The sequence below is a fragment of the Mustela erminea genome, chromosome X, assembly GCF_009829155.1.
Source record: "Mustela erminea isolate mMusErm1 chromosome X, mMusErm1.Pri, whole genome shotgun sequence".
In the NCBI taxonomy this organism is placed as follows: Eukaryota; Metazoa; Chordata; class Mammalia; order Carnivora; family Mustelidae; genus Mustela; species Mustela erminea.
In genome coordinates, this window is record NC_045635.1 from 123,902,762 (window position 1) to 123,921,364 (window position 18,603).

Below are 18,603 nucleotides of genomic sequence, written 5' to 3' on the forward strand. Positions count from 1 at the left end.
TTTCATGGTGTTACTCACCTTCCAGCAAAGTGGTTGGACACGGGGGAATCCAGTGATCATATTTCACTGTATTTGATACTGTCTTTATTTTGAAGAAAAGACATAAAATATTTTGTAATTGGTTTTTCTTCTTATTTTATAACATATAACATTATTTTTCTACCATAAAAGGCACACTCATTATAGAAAATTTGGTATATAAAGTTATGTTGAAGAAAGGAAAAATTATCCATAATCCTACTACCAAGAGCTGAACACTGTTGTTAGTTTTTTTAAAAATTATGTTCTATGTTCTATGACATACATTAACTGATTTTTATTTTTTTATTATTTTTTTAAAAAATTTTATTTATTTATTTGACAGAGATCAAAAGTAGGCAGGGAGGCAGGCAGAGAGAGATAGGAGGAAGCAAGCTCCCCGCTGAGCAGAGAGCCTGATGTGGGGCTCGATCCCAGGATTCTGGGATCAAGACCTGAGCCAAAAGCAGAGGATTTAACCCACTGAGCCATGCAGGCGCCCCCCATTAACTGATTTTTTAAAAAGTTGTCTTTATTATTCACTTTCCTTTTTTGAAATGTATGGGGCTCAAGTTTACATTGGCTTGTTGCTCATTCATTCAACAAACATTAATTAAGCCTCTGCTATGGGCAGTGCACTTTCTATGTGCCAGGGATGTAGTCATAAGCAAGATAAAGCTAGCCTTTCCTTCATTGAGCTCACAAACCTGCTAGAGAGGAAGCCAGGTAAAGAAGTAATGACAAGGCTCTGAGAGAAGGCATACAAAGTTCTATGGGAGCATTTAGCAGGGGTCACTTAGCCCAGACTTCAGGAAGAGGCATAAAATGGAAGGTAAGAAGGACCAACAGGTGTTTCCCATGCAGTCAGTGTGTGGTGGGAGGACCGTTTCATATATGAAGGCCCAAGCACATGGAATATTTGGAATATGGCAAATAGTTTGGGATGGCAGCAACTTCAATTTAGATGTTAGATTAAAAGAACTTTATTTTTTAAAGATTTATTTATTTATTTGAGAGAGAAAGAGAAAGAGCATAAGTGGGGGGAGGAGTTTTGGGAGAGGGACAAGTAGACTCCATGCTGAGTCCAGAGCCAGAGATCATGACCTGAGCTGAAATCAAGAGTAGGATGCTTAACTGACTGAGTCACCCAGGTGGCTCTGATGAGAACTTTATAACCTACATTTATTTATTTTTTAGGCCCTTTAAAAAATTTTAATTCCAGTATAGTTAATGTACAATGTTAACTTAGTTTCAGGTGTATAATATAGTGATTTAACATTTCTATATATTACTCTGTGCTCCAAAAATAAGTGTTCACTTAACCCCCTTTACCTATTTCACCCATCCCTTCTGATAACCACCAGTTATCTATAGTTAAGAGTCTGGTTTTTAGTTGGTTTCCTCTTTTTGGTTATAACCCACATTTTAAAAATGGGCTTTATCTTTTAGACAGAAGGGAACCAATGATGAGCATTAAGCACAAGAAGGGTATGGTTAGTTCCATATCCTTAGAGGCCACTCTAACTATTGTGTGGAGAATTGGAAGTGAACAGTACTGGGGTCAAGAGAATCACTTAGGCTGTTGTATTAACACAGATGAGAAAATACAGTGTCCTGGGCAAGGGTAGTGAGACTGTGGATAAAAGTAAGTAGATCTAAGAGCTGTTTGGCATGTAGCATTAATAGGACTTGGTTATTCGCTTGTGTGGGGAAGGAATGAGGAGGTTGAAAGGACAGTATAAATTTCAGGTTTCTAAGTGATGAACCATCTGGAAAGATAGTGGTCCTATTCCTATTCAGTGAGATGGGACAATGAGAAGAAGGACAGGTGTGGCAGATGAAGCTGAGTCATTTTTGGATAGGCTGTTTGAAGTGCCTGTGGAACATCCAGGTTGAAATGACCAGTAGACAGTTAGATGTATGGGTTTGGAGCTCAGGGGAAAGGTCTGGTTATGTGTAAAAGTTTAGGAATCATCAATATACAGATGATAATTGAAGTCCTAGTGAATGACTGATATCCACCAGGAAGAATAAGAAAAAAAGAAGGGAATAGAAACTTCTAGAATAGAATCCAGAAGAACACAAGCATTTAAGGGACGGCCAGAAATGGTGTAGCTGTCAGTGGAGACTGAGAAGTATGAGAATAAGCAGGAGAGAATTGGGGAGGAAAAATTTTTCTAGACCTTTCAAAATTCTTTTGGTTGGTCTAAGGATTGACATGAGACAAACAAACAGGAGAAAATCAAATTTAATTATGTACATACAGATGCTCTGTAAAGAATTTGAGGCTTGTAGGCAGTCAGGCAGTTGAGGCTTATATGCCATTCAGAGCTAAGGAGAAAAAAGATAAGGGTCTGGGACTTCAAAGGGAAGAAAATTCACTGGTAGATGAAAACAAGTAAATTTTTGGTAAGCAAATGTTTCCTGGGCCATACAGAAACAATGGGATACAGAGAGAAATTTTAACAAACAAACTTTGCTAGGTTCCTTCCTGTTTGCATACCTATTTCATATTATACAGTAGTTATCTATGCTAATTATTCCCTTCCTGGAGTAGGACCTCTATCTGAATTCTTTTTGGCAGTTAGCAGGAAGGCAAAAAATGAAAAACAAAAAGCAAAAATAAAGCAAACACAAAAAAAATTCTTCAGTTTTCTGTTTCTTAAAAAGAATCAGCCTGAAATAATCCACATGACAAAGAGATGCATTTTGGGGTGGCAAGTTTTGTTTTCCTATGGAGCAATGTAACAAAATCCAAAAGGATGGCATGTTTCAAAGAGGAGGGAATGATCAACAGCATCAAAATTCTGTTACCAAATCCATTGGATTTGGTAACATGGAAGTAATGGGTGACTTTGGCTGTAACAGTTTGTGATGAGATGGGAGCAGAAACTAGATAACTTGAGTCACAGAGTGACTTGCAAGTGAGAAAGCGAAATCAGTGTGGAAAGCTTGTTGAAGAAGTTTGGCTGTGAAGAGGTATAGTAATTGATTGGTAGTTTAGAATGGGGAGAATTTTTTAAAGAAAGGGAATAGAAGGAACATTTAGTGTAAAGGCTGGAGGTGTGGGGAAGTTTCAGCCTGCCCTACTGATCCCCAATTTACCTTGTTCTGTTTATTCTATAGCATTTATTACTTGTGAACATACTATATAATTTGGTTATTCATTATGCTTATTATTTATGATTTGCCTTCCCCTGCCAGAATGTAAGCTCCCCTAGAGCAGAGGGAGTTTTTTGTGTTCAGTTCAGGGATATATCCCAAGTGCCACGGACAGTGTCTGGCACAGAGAAGGTGCTCAACATATAAAATAACTATTGGATGATTGGATTGGAAACAAAGACATTTTTGTGGTATTCCTCACTTTTTCTATGATTAATGGGCACTTCCAAGGCAAAATAAAGTCTTAGAAAAAAAGCCAAACTGTACAACAGACGATCACCAGTTCAGTAAATAAGTGGTTGCTTTCAAAGCTATTCCCCAGGAATCTGATACTGCTGCTCTAAATTTTAAGAACTGCATTCAGGCAAAACTAAATGAAAAAGAACAAACAAAAAAGTTCTCTGGGTAGAAACAAGTATAAAACAACTACAAAAAGAAACATATTTTTAGAGTATAAAATTGAAATTTATAAAAAAGCAGTGGCAGTCTATGGTTATAAGTATGGTTAATGCAGTACTTTGAAAGCAATAGACAGGAACATCTGCAAAGGTCCATCAGAAAGGGTGAATAACCAACTTTTGTAGCAACATGGACAGGACTGGAAGAGATTATGCTGAGTGAAATAAGTCAAGCAGAGAGTCAAGTATCATATGGTTTCACTTATTTGTGGAGCATAACAAATAGCATGGAGGACAAGGGGAGTTAGAGAGGAGAAGGGAGTTGGGGGAAATTGGAAGGGGAGGTGAACCATGAGAGACTATGGACTCTGAAAAACAATCTGAGGGGTTTGAAGGGGCGGGGGGGTGGGAGGTCGGGGTACCAGGTGGTGGGTATTATAGAGGGCACAAATTGCATGGGGCACTGGGTGTGGTGAAAAATAATGAATACTGTTATGCTGAAAATTAAAAAAAAAGAAGGGCATATGATATGATGAGCACTGTGTTATATACAACTGATGAATCATTGAACACTACATCTAAAACTAATGATGTACTGTATGTTGGCTAATTGAATTTGAATTAAAGAAATACAAACTCTGAAGCCGCCCCCCCAGAGCTGACTCAGCAACTCTGGGGTGGTGACCAGCAATTTAATTAAAAAATTTGTAAAAAAAGAAACTAAGTTGCAGGGGACACTGATAGAGATTACTATTAGGTGATAATGTGAGGGGAAAGAATGTGAGTTTGGAGTGGTAGTCAAACAGCTATAGATGCAGAACAAATGTTGGGACAGAGATGAAAAGGTGAAGCAATTGAAGTTTATTATTATTAAAGATTAAAAACCAAACAGACCCTCACAAGAGTGGGAAGGAAACAAGTGTTTTTAGAGAGCTGTTCCCAACACCAGTGCCTAATACACTACTAAATCATGTCTGATATGGCTGACCAAGTCCTGCAAGAGATAAATTGGTAGATCATAAGTGTGTCACTAAAATGCAAACTTTAACAGTCACAGAGTCATTTTCCTCAAGCCATTATTGTATCTATTCCAAATAAAAAGACACTAAACAAGAAGTACCTCTGATGCGGAGCCTGAACTTAAACTGATTAAGGTGATTGTTTTAAAACCAGAGGTTATGAGCATTCTCCCCAACTACACAGACATTGAGACATTAAACCAAAAACAAACAGGGCACCGGGATGGTTCAGTCAGTTAAGCATCTGCCTTTGGCTAAGGTCATGGTCCTGGGGTCCTGGGATTGAGTCCCACATACGTCAGGCTCCCTGCTCAGTAGGGAGTCTGCTTCTCCCTCTCCCTCTGTCTCTTCTCCCCACTTGTGCTTTCTCTCTCTCAAACAAATACAACATTTAAAGAAAAATAAGCCAAGAATGACCAGTTGGTCAAAAACAAAGCTCTTGCACATTAGCCCATGGGCAACCAGACACTGGTAGAGAATCTGGATAATGTAAAGTTCAGTTGTTTAAAAATGAGGACAAGATCTCTCTTAGATATCAGCATCATGGACAATGGAAATGTTCCATAAAATAAGGACTTCTCTTTAGTGAAAGAAGACACATTTTATTCATTATAGCATTTTGTAAATATTTCTTGTCTATTTATGGTCTAAATGATGTACAACTTTCCCTTGGGAGGACTAGGAAAACTGATAATACCTACTATAGGATTGCCAGGCTGAATTTAAAGCCTCAGACCAAGCTGTAATATGTGGGTTAGCTGCTGCCTGTCCCAGATCTCAGGCAAAAAAAGTGTACTTGTATATGGGTTCTAACTTCAGGGTAGAAAGAACAGAAGAAGGTGAAACTCAAATAGAAAATTATTTAGGAATAGCAAGACTAGCTATATAATGTATGGGGCCGAGTTCACAATGAAAATATGGTTTGCATTTTGTTAAGAATTTCAAGATGGTGACAGCAGAACATTAAACCAAGCACAAGGCCCTTCTGTGAGAGAAGATCTGGGCCTGTTATGAGTGCATAAGTTACATGCCCATGAAACCAACCATGAGACTGTCATAAATAAGACCCCCCACCTCGGACACCTAGGGCAGGGTGGTTTACTGTGTTCCCTTATCTCTGGTTACTTTACACCTCTGCATTTTGGAGATTTCTGTAAGCCTGATCACATAGTGCCCTATCATCTCTCCCTACCTAGTCCTGCCTGTCCCTTACTCATCCCTCTCCCTGGAATAGTAACCCTAATTGGCATTAGGGAATGGGATGATGACCGCTTTGGCTGCTCCCTGCTCAAATGGGGTGGTGGGCGGTGTGGCAGTTAGAATCTATCCAGGGGTCAGTCCAAAGGCCTGTGGTATGACTCCAGGGGGCCATGATGGACAACAAATGGTGCATACATCAGCACATGAATAAGGATAAATATAAAACAAATATTGGTCCCAAAATTATGATCACATCCCTCAGATAATATCCCATTACCAATTCTGTCAAACAGACCAGTGAATATCTTGATCTTATGTAATTGATCACAAGGGTCCCCTATTGAGACAACTTGCAGGAATTAACTATGATGTTAATACATGTGAGGAAACTCATCTCACCTCAAATGGTGTAGCAATAGTAGACAGTCAATTGTGGCGCAGTTCTTGAGAAGTCCCTTGACTTCACTCAATTCTTGGCTTAGTGTATCTAGTGACTGGGAAGTATCATTTTAGAGTCCTGCTGAGCAAGCATACTGTTTTACTTATTTGCTAAGTCCTGGAAGACCCATAGTGAGCTTTCAGACTATCTTTCTTTTTTTTTTTCCCCCAGGAGTGCTGTTGTGTGCTTGGCTAAAACCTTCATTTGTAATTGTACCTCAGTAGAAATGGCTTCTAGAATAAATATGACTAAGGAATAAAACCATCAAGAAGCCTTCTTTGAGGTCTAGCCTTAACAATATCCTAATTACAATGAATCACTGGCAAGTGGGAGAAAACTTGTCTCAAGAGATAAGGTCATCCCCAAGTGCATCATCCAATCCATTCATAAAGAAAGTGGGGGTCATCCATTACCTCCATAAATCTATAAATCAACACCATGCAGTGGGGTGAGTATGCTCTGGGTTTAAAGGGAAGAATTTGTCATCCCAGCCACACAGAACTGGTCAAGTTGCTAGTTGAATTATACAATTGTTGGGGAATCAATCCCATTTTTCTAGTTGTTTAAAAAACCATATGCCCATGGGGTTCTGTTATGATCCCCACAGAATAATAAGCAAGAAGATTGCCTATACATGAGCTATTGTGGCAATTTCTCTGAAGTTTACCTCAGGTCGTCTAGCTTAGGCAAACTTCATTCAAAGACCACCAGAACTAGGATTTAACATCCACAAAGGTGTGTTATTGAAGCATATTTTTTCTCTCTAATATCACCCTTTTTTTCCAGAGATAGTCAAATGAAGACCAATTTGTTTTACCAAACAAGTCCAATTTTAACAAACTTGGCCTAATTATTTATATGAGCTCAGCAAGTATAATGATGGATCATATAAATCTTTCAGAATCTGCTTTGCAGCAACTTTTATAAGGAATCTTTAGGTTGAACTCCTAGTCATCCCTCCAAGCCAGAAGCCAGGCCAAGTGCTTGCCATCAGACATGCCTGCAATACCTATAGATGTGGGCAGATTCCTCCTCATTAGGTCCCCAATATATCCTGAGGTGCTGCCCCTGCCAGGATTTGGCATTCTTTATCACCTGGTGAGGCTGCTGGGAATCTAAGCAAGGTATCAGGCCCACATTTCCAAGGGGCTTTATGGTTCCTGGTTTCATAAAGTCAACCCTAGTTCCTCAAAGCTGTTTGGTCATATCTGAGTCTATGCATGTCTCTCTCAAAAGCCTTGGTAAAATAACCCATGTTTCCAATAGTGTCCTGTTACAAGGAGAACAGATTCTTAATGAACTTATGCAAATAACTGTGACTGCCATGGGAGAAAGAATACTTACTGAGACCCTATGAATTTCCGAGGGTTCAGGTAGAGAGAAAAATTAAATGCTTCAATTTGTTCACTAATGAATTCTTTATCATGTTTCTGTAAGTCATAGATATCGTAAGAGGAAGTTTCCTTTATATGGGAGAGCAAACATTAGAGAACCAGCAATGTTTCAAACAAGAGTCACAGAACTATAATCATCTTTTTAGTTCATTTAGTCCCATGTTACTATTCTTGTTTAATTTGGATGCAACTTTAGTTAGTTCTGAAAATTCTTACCCATTTTAGTTTTGATCTTAAAGATATTAAATACCTGTATTTGTCCTAAAGTCCTCTTTATGAACCTCCTTGAAAATGAAACTCATTTTGCAAGGGAATAAGAACAATTAGAAATGACAAAAGACATAAAAATGGACATGACCAATGATCTGATGAGAGGTTACAATATAGCTGGCAAGGAAATCTGGTTATTTCTGTGACACATAACACTTCAATAATCAAAATATCAAGTGATGACCTTATATTAAAACATACTAAAACTTTAGGAATTGTATACCTAGAAATGTAATAGCATTTACCCAAACATAACCCAAGGCTTATCATTATTTGACAGTGCTTTCCAAGTAACTCACCATAGGAAATAAAAGTCCTAGTGAATCAAAGAGACTTCGTTTATAATTCAAATCTTGGGAAGTCTGTTAAAACCTTAGGGGTGGCTGGGTGATGGACATTGGGGAGGGTTGTGCTACGCTGAGCATTGTGAATTGTGTAACACTGATGAATCACAGACCTGTACCCCTGAAACAAATAATACATGATATGTTAATAAAAAATAATAAAATAATAATAATTTAAAGAAAACCTTAGAAAGCATTGTAAGGAACACTAGGTGTTACACATAAAGAATGAATCTTGGAACACTGCATCAAAAACTAATGATGTATTTTATGGTGACTAACATAACACAATAAAAATTTTAAAAAAAGAATGTTTTAAAGCACATGCCTAAATAGGATTAGGATCATTAAATACCTGATGAAGGCAAAACATAGAAAATGGGTTTTTTGGGCAAAGAGAAAACAAGTGTTTACATTTTCTTATCAAGAGCAGACCAAACAGACCAATCATTTAAGAAAACTTTGCCTTTTGGGGCACCTGCGTGGCTCAGTGGGTTAAAGCCTGTGCTTTCAGCTCAGGTCATGATCCCAGGATCCTGGGATCGAGTCCCACATCAGGCTCTCTGCTCAGCAGGGAGCCTGCTTTCCTTCCTCTCTCTCTGCCTGCCTCTCTGCCTACTTGTGATCTCTGTCAAATTTAAAAAAAAAAGAAAACTTTGTCTTTTTTTTTTAAAGATTTTATTTATTTGTCAGAGATAGAGGGAGAGAGAGAGAGTGAGCACAGGCAGACAGAGAGGCAGGCAGAGGCAGAGGGAGAAGCAGGCTCCCTGCCGAGCAAGGAGCCCGATATGGGACTCGATCCCAAGACGCTGGGATCATGACCTGAGCCGAAGGCAGCTGCTTAACCAACTGAGCCACCCAGGTGTCCCAAAACTTTGTCTTTTTGACTGAGAGAAAGCAGACTTTCAATCTTATATCCGTGTACTTTTAAAATCCCTTCATTCTAATCTTAGTCTGTCCTGACCACGTGTAAAATTCCTTTCCAAAAATTTCCCTAAAACAAACCTTCTATAACTTTGTCCCAAGCCATGTCTCTCCAAACAGTTAGTCTTATTTAGGACAAAGTTACTTCCTTTAACCTTTAACAAAAAGTCATTCCCACTCCTTAGATCTTCTTACAACGTCTTACAAGATCTTAGATCTTGTACTGTTGCTTATTTCCATCAGTATTAATTTCATCTAGCAGAATTTTAACTCTTCGAAAATTTAGTCTTCAGTGAAGAAGGCTAAGTAGTAACCAATTGTGAACTGTTATGCCACAATTAAAAAAAAAAGATTTTATTTATTTATTTGACAGATACCACAAGTAGGCAGAGAGGCAGGCAGAGAGAGAGAGGAGAAAGCAGGCTCCCCGCGGAGCAGAGGGCCTTATGTGGGACTCGATTCCAGGAACCTGGGATCTTGACCTGAGCTGAAGGCAGAGGCTTTAACCCACTGAGCCACCCAGGCGCCGAACACCAGAATTTTTAAAAGGCAAAAGATTTATGCGATCTGAAAAGAAACCAGAGCATTGCACCAGAATTTTTAGATGGCAAGTTTATTCAGTTAAGTAGAAAGCATGTTTACCAACAGACTCAAATATCCTTAGTTTCTCTGCAAAAAGAAGTCAAAAGCACAAACCTACATTCAACAGTCAATGCTTTAGAACTTTATCCTATTTGGAAAAGACCTAGATGTCCAGTGACTTTAATCCCACTTATCATCCAAACAGAACTTTTAGGTTTCAGGTTACTAAAGACTTTGAAAGCGATCTTAACAATTAACCATGAACTTTGAGACAGCCAATTAACCATTATTTTAAGTCATCTTTTTGCTAACACATTGCAACAGATCTTGCTTACTTGACTTTTCGCAAACCTCGATAGAATAAAAATTTTATATTTAATGCTGATAATTTTAAAGACAAGTCTATCGTAATTAAACCAACAAACTTAAACTAATTTAAATACTGAATATGTTTCACCTGGGTCCACTTTTAAAAGTCAGTTTTTTTCCCCATTGTCAATTTTTATCTGATACACGGTGGGGAAATCCGAGGTGGGTGGTGTATGCAGGCCTTATCCAAGGTGGTAGGGAAACAGGAGGGGGTGGGGGAGACAGAGAAGGCAAAATGCAGCCAGAAGGCAGAGAAAAAGTGTTCCCGGTTCTAAATCTCATCCACTTGGGCAGATGAGAAAAAGCCATGTTTTTTTCACCAACAAGTGGGATTAGGCAGTCCATGTCAGGCCAGAGAAGACAGGGAACTTCCCTGAAACAAAGAGAGTTTAAATGACTGCTCGGGAATATTCCTTAAATTCCCCATCCTGAGGTAGACTAACCACAGTTGGCTCCAATTATAGCCATTAACCTGGAAAATGATGAGGGAAAAGCCCCCACGTCTATTAGGAGGATCAGTGAGAGAGTGTCGGCATATGCCCCTTTGCCAAGGAGAGCCTGTGTTTCCTCCAGCAACCTGGGTTTATTCAGAGAAGGCCTGTTTAGGTAATTATCATCCAATACATCAGGAGGGAGTTTACTGGTCTGGTTATGACCAAACATGTTCTGCCCCTGGGTCTGGGTCCTGATTTAGAGCCCTGAAAGCCTGGTTGGACTTAGGTTACCTCCATCTAGTGACCCTGTTTTCCTGCAGAACAGATCTGATAGATCCCAGGCCATGCAGTGAGTGTTACAGGAGCTTGGTCCTTTCCTAAAGTTTGCAGTCCAGATTGTTTCCAGTGGATTAAAAGACACCCCAAGGTGTCTTTGGGAATTGAAGAGACCTTGCCTTGCCATGGAGGTCACACTTTATTTTACCTTGCCTTGAAGAACCCGTGGTATTTAATCCCTGGAAAACACTAGAAAAGTTTTACAAGGGGAAATTACCCAATTTTGCCCTACCCAATAAAGAGGAATCCCTGTGTAGAATGGCTTCCCATCTTGTGATCCCGGTAGGTGTTACCCCGTACCTGTTATAGAGAGGTGACTATGAAGGTGTCCCTACATATTAGCTCTCCCCTGTGAACCAAGGCATCCCCTGGTTTGCCTACCCAAGGTGAAAGACTGGCCTAACGTCTTGGGTTGAGGAGAGATCAGACCAGCGGGAATAGCCACTCTTACTGGTCAGTCAGCTGATCCTCCTTGTCTTCTCAGGATTCCGCCCCACGGGCTTGGCGTGAGATTAAACTTTAATATCTCTTTAGAAGGCTAAGAATGCAAATGAACAGCTAGGTTCTCTCAGTGGGAGGCATGTGCTATTTATGGATGCGACTTCCCTGGGGTGTGACACCACCCCCTCCCAGAGCTGGTCTCTATCCTTTTATGTGTCTCGGAGACACCCAAGGCCACCAATGGTAGCCAAAGAGCAGGTTCAAAGTGCTGGAATGCCAGTCCTTTTGTGCGCCCCCCCCCCGCCCCCCAGTGAACCTTAACACAAAGCAGGGAATCCTTTTAAAGAACTTTTTCTTAAGAGCTTTGTGGAGGGAGAGACACAGCATGAGAGACTGTGGACTCTGAGAAACAAACTGAGGGGTTTGGAGGGGAGAGGGGTGGGAGGTTGGGTGAGCCTTGTGGTGGGTATTATGGAGGGCACGGATTGCATGGAGCACTGGATGTGGTGCATATGGATCACTGAAAAGAAATTTAAAAAATAAATAAAAATTTAAAATAAAGAGCTCTGTGATTGAGTTCTCACTGTTTGGTCATATAAATTCACTTGATGGTACCTCAGCAGTCAGGCCGATTATAAGCCAATTTCAATTATGAGTCCTTGCCTTACCCCTCAAGGGCTTTTCCTGTCCTTATACCTGAGATCCCATTTGTGAGCATGGCCCTGTTTGAGGGGTGCAGACCCTGAGATTTAGCATCATCATAATTTGATATTTTTGTTGTTGAAACAAGAAAAATTCATCTACATGACCCATTAAAGCCCCAGCTGCTAATACAACCAATCAAAACATTGGCTGGGGTTTCTAATTCCTTCCTTAATGCCCAAAGTATTCCAAGGAGAGTAAATGCCCAGGAAATATTGGGACGACTCCAATTGATCAGATAAAGAGCTCTAACCCTGCTTGCTGATAACTTGGGTTATAATTCCTGGTAGTGACTAAACCTAAGTTATTCCTAACAGAAAAACATATGTTTTACCAGTCCACATAAATGAGGAAAAGATTTTCCTCTTGAACTAAGTTTTTGCCAAAGACACTTTTAAATGAAGAAGTCTTATCTACTTAGGCAATATTCTTCTCCCAGATAACAAAGTCAGCAGGACCTATTGAACTATTGAAGCCACAAAATTCCCAGGTGCTTTGAAAAGGAACTGTGGAGGATAAAAAGTGCTTCTAAATCCTGAAATGAATCCCTGATTAAAAGGGAATACTGATCCTCAAAGGTTCGAAGGGCCCTACTATAGGCAAAGGCCCTGAGGTGGGAGAGAGCCATTTAAGAAAAGCAAATGAACAGAAAAGAGAACTGGGTAGGGTTAGGCCAACATTTCTTTCTTTTGAGGAAAGACGCTGCTTTTACTCACCCTTCAGTGGGAGTGATCCTTGGTTTTGGTTCCAAAATGAAGCAGGGAGAGCAAGGTTCTTGTCTCATGGAGTTGAAGAATGAAACTCACAGACCAAAGGGAGTGAATAAAATGATAGAATTTTATTAAGCAAGGATACAGAAAAAGTTAGGAGTGAGAGGGGTCCCAACAGGGTTGCCGCTGAGGACTTGTAGTGTTGGTCTTTTATTGAAAACTAACCAGGGAACTCAAATCTTTTTAACTTCTCCACTGGCTGCACCATTGATTGAGGACTAGTGATAACATTTTTGATGGCTTACTTCTTTTTCAGGGTCTGGTTATTTTCTGTTGACCATAGGAGACCATCAAAAATAAGACTCCCCTTCTCAGACACCTGGGGCAAGGTTGTCTGGTATGTTCCCTTATCTCTGGTTTATTTACACCCCTGCATTTTTGGGATTTCTGTGAGCGTGATCACATAGCCCCTCTATCTCTACCAACCTAGTCCCCCCTGTCCCTTACTCACTGCCAATGCCAACAAAGTGATAGAGAAATTAATGGAACTCAGCGTCAAATGTAGCAACTAAAAATCTTCAAAAGCCTTAGGACAAGATTAATACATGAAGGGAAATGCAGACGTTGGCCAGGGCCTACAGATGGTTAGGGTAAGGGTTTCTAGTTGCACTCTTTACTTTCCCCTTATTGCCCTCAGAGTCAGGCCCCATTTTCAAAAGGTGAGTATAACCAAAATTTCAGGAACACATAATCCCAATCTTACACAAATTGTTTTAGAAAGTAGAATAACAGGAAAAGCCGCCCATCTTTATGAGGCCAGTGTGCTATAGAGATCACAACCAGAAGGTAACGCAAGAATATTAGAGAATATTAGAAGCCAATTTAACTTAAGGGCATAGAGACAAAAATCCTACACATGTGTGTTTGTGTGTGTGTGTGTGTCTGTGTGTACTGAAGTCAACTATGTATTAAGTAGGCTTTGTTCCAGCAGTACAAGGATGTTTCAATGCTGGAATGCATAAGAATATAATAACATTAATGAACTGAAGGAGAACAATTACATGATTTTCAGAAGAAAGCAATTGATAAATATCAATATCCATATATGATTTTATTTATTTATTTGTTTATTTGACACAGAGAGAGAGGGAGAGAGGGAGAGAACAAGCAGGGGGTAATGAATGGCAGGCAGAGGGGGAGGGAGAAGCAGACTGAGCAGGAGTCCAACCTGGGGCTCCATCTCAAGACCCCTGGGATCATGACCTGAGCTGAAGGCAGAGGAGTTGAAGGCAGATGCTTAATACACTGAGCCACCCAGATGCCTGTCACCAATTTATGATTTAAAGAAATCTTAGCAAACTAGAAATAGACGGAAACTCCCTTAACCTTTTAAAAGAAAATAAAGAGTAAGTATTAATGAAGACAACTTAGAGGTGTTCCCTTTAAGGTCTGGAACAGGGAAATGAAGGCTGGTATGGCAGCTACTATATATTTTTTGTTTTGTTTTGTTTAACTAAACTCTACCCCCAATGTGGGGCTCAAACCCAAGACCCCAAGATCAAGAGTAGCATGCTCCATCAACTGAGCCAACCAGACATTCCCACAGCTGTTTAACATAATACTGGAGCACCTAGCCAAGGAAATCATTTAAGAGAAACAAATATCCTTTGAAGACTAAAAGAGGAAATCTCTCATTTGCAAACAATATTTTCATTTGCATAGAAAATACAAGGGAATTAACAAACAATTGGGACTAATAAGACAGTTAAGAGTGTTATATCCAGCACTTAGAGTCTATAACAAGTCTATTGTATATCAGCTTCCCTTAACTTTACTGCTCTAGGCAAGGAAAACCACTGTCCTGGTTGCCCAGAACAGAGGGGTTTTCTTGGATGCAGGAATTGCTAAACCCAAGCAGTCACCCTAACTCTGGCTCTGATTTCTTTCTTCCCTTATAACCCTTGGAAATTTACTTTCCTTTCAAGCTAATCTATGTATTAAAATTTGAGTATTATATTTTATCCAGTATTCCTATATATTTTTAGCATAAGGCATGGCTCTACTTCAGCTCAATCTACTCTTTTGACAGATTTTTTTCCATATTAAATCTTTAAGAATAATGAAATGTTTAATGACATGGGAAAATATTCACGTGTAGAGTGAAAAAGATGATATAACTCTATGTAAACTTGAGTACCATTTTTATTATAAATAAATATATATGCATATCTTTGAAATGTTTGAGATAGCTAATAGAATTTCTGTGGATAGAATTGATTTTAGTGTCTTTAGGGGGGGAGATTATTGTGGGTAAGGGAGAAAAGAAATCTGATAGGTTGGAAAAGTGGAAGGATGTAGAGTAGGGGAAGAGAAGAAAACTGGTGGAGATTGGGAGATGTAACACAGAGGGAATGTTCTCATTATAATGAGATGAGATGGTTTGTATTTTAGATACTTATGACCCATAGTTCTTTCTCTTTTTTTTACACGTATGACTCTTCTTTCACATTGGAGAGAGAAAGGGATCAAATGTTATTTCTCAGAGCCCTGGATCCAGATTGCATTGTCTTATTGAGCATGTAACTAGGTCATTGGAGCAGGCATTTTAAACAATCACTTACTAAGGGGATTTTGTAAAATCCATGCTTCAACCAGAACAAGAATATAATAAGTTAATTAAGATATATTTGAATGTTAAATATTCCTAGAAAGGCTCTGATACATATCAGGTTTTTTTTTGTTGCTGTTGTTGTTGTTGTTGTTTGTTTTTTAAATGTCAATAAAACAGATTGATAGCTGTGAGCTCCGGTTCAAAGCAGCTTTGATGGGTTGTCAGGGGTTTCTTGGTTATGAAAATGAAGGAGATCTGTTCTTGGAATTTTTAGAGATATGTGTGTCACAGTAGGGAAATTCCATCTGCAGCAGTTTCTTCTTTTTTTTTTAAGATTTTATTTATTTATTTGAGAGAAAGAGAGAACATGTGTGTGAGAGAGAGAGCACAAGCAGAGAGGAGGAGCAGAGGGAGAGGGAGAAGGAAACCCCTTGCTGACCAGGGAGTCTGACACAGGTCTCCATCTCAGGACCTCAGGATCATGACCTGAGCTGAAGGCGGACACTTAACCTTAACCAACTGAGCCACTTGGGTGCCCCTGGGGCAGTTTATTTTTTCAAGAACTGAACACAGGTAATGTAGAGAGGAGGGGGCGAGTATAACTATAAAGGAGTAGCACTAAGAGATCTTTGGGGTGAGGGAGTAGTTCTGTATCTGGACTGCTGTAATGGTAACAGTGAACCTACACATGTGATAAAATGACAGAACTATGCACACACATTGTACTTATGTGAATTTCCTGGTTTTGATATTGAACTACGGCTATATGAGATGTAACTATTGGGTAAAACTAGGTGATGGATATGTAGGACCCCTCTGTTCTATCTTTACAACTTCCTATGAATCTATAATTATTTCAAAATAAAAGTTTTTAAAAAAAAAACACCAAAAATTAGGTAATGTAGACTAGCATCACCTAGGGAAAGCAATGTAACTCCCAAATATTCGGTCTACTTTGTCTTAGTTGAGCACCAAGGCTGGGAGAAGAGTTTTGGGCTGATTTACATTTGTGTGCCTTGCCAAGTAATGTGTTAGACAATGGGTAGGTAAATATAACCTGAAAATACTTGTTCATTTTCACTTTTATGTAGGCCACAGTGTCTTGCTGCAGTTAAGAGAGATGACCTTCCAAAACATTCTTCCACATTTGGTTTATTTAGACTATTTAGTCAAATGACCAGTTGATTCACTGGAGGGTGAAAAAAAATCACCTAATGAACTGAATGATTGATCAGTCAGAATGTTAAGTCCTTCATTCCAGTATAGACAGACATGGGATGCATGTTCATGATAAAATAGCTTACAGAATAGCACACACCCTCCCCAATGTCCATAACCCAACCACCCTCTCCCTACCCCCCTACCCCTGGCAATCCTCAGTTTTTTTGTATGAGATTAAGAGTCTCTTATGGTTTATCTCCCTCCCTTCCTACCCCCAAAACCCCCCATGTTGCATCTCCACTTTCTCATATCAGGGAGATCATATGATAGTTGTCTTTCTCCGATTGACTTATTTCTCTAAGCATAATAACCTCTAGTTCCATCCAAGTTGTTGCAAATGGCAAGAGTTCATTTCTTTTGATGGCTGCATAGTATCCCATTGTATATATATATACCACTTCTTCTTTATCCATTCATCTGTTGATGGACATCTAGGTTCTTTCCATAGTTTGGCTATTGTGGACATTGCTGCTATAAACATTCTGGTGCCCCTTCAGATCACTATGTTTGTATCTTTAGGGTAAATACCCAGTAGTGCAATTGTTGGGTCATAGGATAGCTCTATTTTCAACTTTTTGAGGAACCTCCATGCTATTTTCCAGAGTGGTTGCACCAGCTTGCATTCCCACCCACAATGTAGGAGGGTTCCCCTTTCTCTCAATCCTTGCCGGCATCTGTCATTTCCTGACTTGTTCATTTTAGCCATTCTGATATGTGTGATGTGGTATTTAACTGTGGTTTTGATTTGTATTTCCCTGATGCCGAGTGATATGGAGCACTTTTTCATGTCTCTGTTGGCCATCTGGATGTCTTCTTTGCAGAAATATCTGTTCATGTCCTCTGCCCATTTCTTTCTTTTTTTTTAAAATATTTTATTTATTTATTTGACAGAGAGAAATCACAAGTAGATGGAGAGGCAGGCAGAGAGAGAGGGAAGCAGGCTCTCTGCTGAGCAGAGAGCCTAATGCGGGACTCGATCCCAGGACTCTGAGATCATGACCTGAGCCGAAGGCAGCGGCTTAACCCACTGAGCCACCCAGGCGCCCCCTCTGCCCATTTCTTGATTGGATTGTTTGTTCTTTGGGTGTTGAGTTTTCTAAGCTCTTTATAGATTTTGGATACTAGCCCTTTATCTGGTATGTCATTTGTGAATATCTTCTCTCATTCTGTCAGTTATTTTTTGGTTTTGTTGACGTTTCCTTTGCTGTGCAAAAGCTTTTGATCTTGATGAAGTCCCAATAGTCCATTTTTGCCCTTGCTTCCCTTGCTTTGGCAATGTTCCTAGGAAGAAGTTGCTGTGGCTGAGGTTGGAAAGGTTGCTACCTGTGTTCTCCTCAAGGATTGTGATGGATTCCTTTCTCACATTGAGGTCCTTCATCCATTTTGAGTCTATTTTTGTGTGTCGTGTAAGGAAATGGTCTGGTTTCATTTTTCTGCATGTGGCTGTCCAATTTTCCCACCACCATTTGTTGAAGAGACTGTCTTTTTTCCATTGGACATTCTTTCCTGCTTTGTTGAAGATTAGTTGACCATAGAGCTGAGGGTCTATTTCTGGGCTCTCTACTGTTCCACTGATCTATGTGTCTGTTTTTGTGCCAGTACCATCCTGTCTTGATGATGACAGTTTTGTAATAGAGCTTGAAGTCTGGAATTGTGATGCCACCAACTTTGGCTTTCTTTTTCAATATTCCTTTGGCTATTCGAGGTCTTTTCTTGTTCCATATAAATTTTAGGATTATTTGTTCCATTTCTTTGGAAAAAAATGGATGGGATTTTTGATAAGGATTGTATTAGATGTGTAGATTGCTTTAGGTTGCATAGACATTTTCACAATATTTATTCTTCCAATCCATTAGCATGGAACATTTTTATATGTAGTAGAAGTTAATATCTGAGTAAAAACTAAGATTTAGACATAACTAGGCATCCATTTTCATAGGTTCATTACATCTGGCATGGGGCCTGGTTAGGTTTGTGTCTGGCTTCTAGGGGCAGAATCTTAGTGATGGATGAGTGAGCAGAGTGCCTA